This window comes from Squalius cephalus, assembly GCF_949319135.1.
Source record: "Squalius cephalus genome assembly, chromosome: 5".
Taxonomy (NCBI): Eukaryota; Metazoa; Chordata; class Actinopteri; order Cypriniformes; family Leuciscidae; genus Squalius; species Squalius cephalus.
Window position 1 is genome coordinate 11,672,171 of NC_137126.1, and position 6,181 is coordinate 11,678,351.

A 6,181-nucleotide genomic window follows, 5' to 3' on the forward strand; every position below is an offset into this window, starting at 1 on the left:
GATGTTTCTGCGCAAGTTCAGCAGACAGTGGTTCGGGTTTGTTCCGATCAGAGCGCATTTCTGAATATTCCGCACCGCTCGCTCATTTTCGCTCAACCCAGAATTGCCTGCTGCCTGGCTCGAAAATATGCGGAATATGTGCTGCCTCCGACTAATTTTTTTTTCTAGTCGACTAGTAGTTTTTCATATAAAGCCATTCGTGGACAAATCGTATATTATTTTAATTACTTAAACAGGATATGAGCGTTTACGTAATATAGCCGCACTCAAGCGCACGACCGCACACATAAAGCTTGCCACAAAAGAACGGGTAAAAGTAATGATTATGAATGTGTCTAAAATAGCAAGGAGACATTTAATTGTTTATGAATAAACTGGTGCTTTCTGTGTCGCTGCAAAGATGAAGTTGACGATGCGGACTCGCCATGAACGCCAGAGATGGATTGGAGATGGATGGAGATATGGATTACATAATCAGAGAGTAGCCTATTTCTTTTGGTTTTGAATATTTTCGTTTAAAAGTAGACATTTCAAGCTTTCTATAATAGATAGCCTATATTTCTAAAATCTGTGAGGCACAAGCTGAGTTTCGGCGCCCTCCAGTTAACGTGCAATGCAAGTGATCGTGTCGGTGCCTTATTACATTGTCTGCTATATATTTGCTTCTCATTTATTAAATACAGGTAATTGGTTGATAAAACATTGATCAAAATTAAGATACAATTTATAAAAAACGAAAACCTTTTAAAAAGAGTCTTTCTACAAAAAAAAAAAAAAAAAAAAAAAACTCAATGAAGTGGTCAAAATCATATGGACGCTTGTTTCCGCCACTGAATAAAACATTTTAAAAGATAATTGGACTTTTTATCTCACAATTGCGAGTTTATATCAGGCAATTCTGACTTTATTTCTCAGAATTGCGAGATATAAAGTCAGAATTCTGACTTTTTTCTCGCAATTGCGACTTTATATCACGCAATTCTGACTTTATAACACATAATTGCGAGTTTATATCTCGCAATTCTGACATCTTTTCTCAGAATTGTGAGATATAAACTCACAATTGTGAGATATAAAGTCCAATTCTAAGGGGGAAAAAAAGACGGACTTTTTTTTTTTTTTTTACCTCAGAATAGTTTATCTCTCACAATTCTGACTTTATAACACGCAATTGCGACTTTATATCATGCAATTCTGACTTTATATCTCCCAATTGCGTATTATAAAGTCAGAATTGCGTGATATAAAGTTGCAATTGCGAGAAAAAAAGTCAGAATTCTGACTTTATAAGACGCAATTGCGACTTTATTTCACGCAATTCTGACTTTATATCTCGCAATTCTGACTTTATAACACGCAATTGCGACTTTATTTCACGCAATTCTTACTTTATATCTCGCAATTCTGACTTTATAACACGCAATTGCGACTTTATTTCACGCAATTCTGACTTTATATCTCGCAATTCTGAGAAATAAAGTCAGAATTGCGAGATGTAAACTCGCAATTGTGAGATAAAAAGTCGCAATTATCTTTTTTTTTTTATTATTATTTTGTGGCGGAAACAAGCTTCCATAAAATCATGTCTTACCCACTCCATGTCATATCTTTCTCGGCGACCAGCGCCGTTGCTCGGAGGGCGCCAGCGCCTCTGCCTCGCGAGTGGATGATAGCCCTGAAGACGCCTATCAATGGTATACCTTTAGTGGTAGCATACCTTTAGTTAAGTTATACCTTAAGAGTCTTCGTAGCGCACTAAGAGACAAAGCCAGGTATGATGCGTAATGGAGATTCCAAAGCGCTCTTCTTTGGTCAGAACCATGGAGAGCGATCGCGAATAGTTCCGTCTTATGCACCGAAACTTTTTACAATGCAACAAAATATTCAAAGAGCATCAAGCTATTAAAATCTATATTATGTATACTCACAGATAATATAACAGTATATTAGTCAATAATTTGTATTAGGTTAAACAGTGATTGGATAACGTTTTTAATTTAAGGCCCACCCACAATTGGTCTGGCCCATCCAAAACTGGAATCCTGGCGCCGTGCCTGGTTTGTTGTTTATCTTTCCAATCAGAATCAAAACTCTTAATCTTAATTTCTGCAAATCTCTTTGAAGTGAGATCTTCAGAGCACAGCTGCTTACAGCGTTTGCTCTCTTCTGTCTCACTATTTGTTTCAGGACTGTTCAGTTACTATTCATAAAGTATACAAATTTGTACTATATGTCATCAATTTCATTAAAACTGTTTTGAAACAGTATTCCAAATGGTTAGTCTGCAGAGTCAACTTAATATTATCATTATTGTCTCAGTCCCACTTATCTCTACTGTTTCACAAAACCCAAAAGATTATATTACATATATCTCAATCCCTGAATTGCAGAAGTCTTATAGCTTCTTGCTCCTTTAACTCTTGTTATAAAAATATGGCAATTCCTTCTTCAATACCCTTGTTTTCATAACATTAATAAAATATAACAAATTCACATTTTTATACACGTTGAACGCAACCACAACAACCTTTTTGTTTATCACTGCCCTTTTCAACTGATTCATGACCCCATAGTGGCTGTTTTCTATCTCCGTGGATTTTCCCAATTCGGCGCATGGCTAGTAATCTGTCGGACGTCACTAACAGATCCGATTTTTCACCCAAGACTGGACAGGGGTGCACTTTCCAGTGCGTAATTAATTATGGTTTACTCAAAATCTTTCCCTGGAGCACTTTCCAGCTCTCAATTTGAGTTCACCCAATTAATCTGGTGCGGTTCTTTTGAAACCACTTAGCGGCTAAGCACAATAGTCTCAAGCGAGTGAGTGGCTGGAACGCTTTTTACTCCATACACGACGGATCACCGCTCTGACAAGGGGCTGTTATATCGTGTAAGTGCCAAGTTTTTTGTCTACTGTCCACGACAGATCACTGCACTGAGACATGGGCTGTCATACTTACCGGAACGCTGCGGGGGAAGCGGCAATGCAGGCACCATCCTGAGCTTACCTCAATGGCGAGGTGTAGATGGCTTCTTGAAGCTGAAGGAAAAGATTCTGAGGCAAAGGTGTTCAGTGCGGCCCTGTAGTGCAGGGGAGGCCGCCTCTATTTCACGTGCTTGAACGCCATTGCGCCATTTCCCGTCATCCGCCCGTGAGATTTCATAAGGCTTCAGTAGATTCGAGAAAGGAGGGGATAACCCCTAGTGCCACCTTTCGGTGACGCAGTGTCGAGAGACCAATTCGAAAGGGAACCGCGATACACCACCTCTCATGGGGTACCGAACACGCCCCGCCCCCAGCTGCCCCATGTCTCGCGCAAGTAGCTCTTCCTAATAAACAAGAATGAACATCTGAAGGTATGTTGAAAGATACAATAAAACGAACTGAAATATATTATATCTCATGTAATCACTCAATCAGGGTTTCAACGGAGGAAAGACATCAGTAAAACAGCCTGTAAACAATATCCCACGTAGCATTACATTTACCTCAGGCAAGTCATTCAGTGTCCACAGCTTGTTAGAAATTAACTCCAACTTGAAACAGATGTGTAAAAGTCATATTTCAGGTGGTTTTTTTTTGCTGTTCATTAGGGGCGTAACGGTACACAAACCGACGGTTCGGTACTTACTTCGGTTTTGACGTCACGGTTCGGTACAGTTCGGCTCAGTATGGGGGTGGGGTCTAGAATAAAAGGTTGTGCTATTGCGAAGTCCGCATGCAGAGTGTAAAAATATACTATGTACTGCTAGACGGGCTGGTGTACACCTCTCTGAATTTTTAAGCCGGCAGAGACGGCAGCAGTGAATAAAGCCACTAGGCAGCATTTGTGCACGAAAGATAGCTCATAAAACTGATTTCGGACAGACTTCTGAGGCAGCGTAAGAGTTTTATGATCTACAGAGAGCTTTGGTGAAAACTAAGCAAATAATTAATTACTACAATAGTAATTTATTTCTAGAAATGACATCAAAAGTGAAAAATGTTGGTTAAAAACTTACATTTACACACAAACGAACCTACCACCAACTGCAACTTTCAGATGCCATCTTTATTTTGTAGCTCAACTGTCACAGAATAGAAAGTACAGGATTGCGGGATATCAAATTTTGTGAGAAAAAAAGTCTGAATTGCAAGTTATGACTTTATAACTCACAATTGCAACTTTATATCACATAATTCTGAGAAAAAAAAGTCCAAATACATTTTTTTGTATTATGTGGCGGAAACAAGCTTCCATACAGGAGACAAAGTGAACCTAACTAGGTCTATCAACGTAACATAGCCATAGAAACCAAAGCAGATATTCCGGAAAACGAAAGAGCTCCACAGGACACAAATAGGCAGTGCTGGGTAAATTACAAATTGTAGTCAATTACTGAACACAAATTACATGATGGAAATTGCAGTTTAGGTAATATAATCTGATTGCCTTTAGATTTTTGACCTAACTCGTTTATCACATTGATTTGAAAAATACAAAGAAAAATAAAATGTATTTCATTCTTTATCAACAACATGAAGTGCATTTGCATTAAATATTACATCAGGTGTTTCCAAACTAGGGTTTGAGAGGAACTGCAGGGGGTTTGTAAGCAGATGAAAAGCTAATGATTAAATCTTAAAAATAATAAATGTAGATATTTAAATTTGATAAAAGAACAGTATCATGCCCTACAAATTTTACTAGAAGCAAATTGAACCATGACAGCAGGACAGCAGATATTGATTTACCATGATAAGGAATTGTGTGGTAAAGAAATTAAAGGGATAGTTCACTTTGAAATTAAATGTTGGTATGTTTTAGCTTACCTCAAGGGCATCCAAGATGTAGGTGTCTTTGCTTCCGCAGTAGTTTCAATTTTGATATTTTTAGGTCAAACCGTTTTTGTCTGTCAGTCATATAATGCAGGTCTATGGTCACTATCTGAAAGAGCATGCACAGAGAAGTCCAAATGAAACTATTCCCCATCGTAAGTACACATTGATGGCCTAAGACACGAAACAAGCGGTTTGTGTGAGAAAACGAACAGTATTTATATCGTTTTTACCTCTTCTACACTTTCCGGCGCTTGCGCAGACTAAGCCAGAACGCGCGCACACGTCACACACCAGGAAGCGCGCGCGCCCTCAGATCACTTGGACGTGGTTGTGTAGAGGTAAAAATTTTGAAAAAATTAATTTCAAAGTGAACTATCCCTTTAAGAACAGCTAAAGGAGACTTCTTCCTGACCATAATAAATATTTGTCCAGTCAATGCAATGGAGCCTGTTTTTAGTATAAGGCCTGTTACTGATTTAGACGTTATGAGAACGATTAGATCTTTTAAACCATCTAGAGCAAAATATAAATATGTTATGGATGTAGTTATCCTTTAAGAGTCTATTTAGACATTAATTAAACCAATTAATGGAATTATTAACCTTTCGATTTCTCAGGGTAAAGTTCCAAGTTTTTGGAAGTCGGCTATTGTTCCAGTATTTAAAAGTGGATATCCCCTTTCTATCGTTAATTATAGGCCAATCAGTGTCCTACCCACTGTTTCTAAGGTTATGGGGAAATTAGTTGCAGAGCAAATTAGCTGTCACTTGAACAATAGTTAATTTATATTGCATCCAATGCAGTTTGGCTTTAGGGCAAAGTATTCAATGGAGACAGCAAATTGTTTTTTATAGACAATATTAAAACTTTTAGGTAAAGGTGGTATAGTTGGAGCCAAGTTTCTTGATCTGAAAGCCTTTGACACTGTTAATCATAGAACTCTCATATCCAAGTTATCTAGTTCTAATTTCTCCTTACATACACACAATTGGATAGAACCATACCTGTCAGATCGGTCTCAGCGTGTTCGAGTACAAAATCATCAATCAACTGATCTATGTACATCTACTTTTGATCCTCAGGGATCTATTCTGGGTCCATTGATTTTTGATTTATACAAATGATCTTTATTTTGTATGCCCTGGCATTACAGTTTTTCTCGATTGCTTAAACACTATAACCAGGCTTTTGAACTAAAATTTCAAAACCATAATGCCATTTATCAAAAAGCACACCCATTTCACTAAACTATAAACACTATTCCCTGTTTTGACACATGAGTCAGATTTGTTGAACTGTCACTGCAAAACTCTACACACAAATCCCTTCATTTCTCATTGCTTAGACCATGTTGTCATT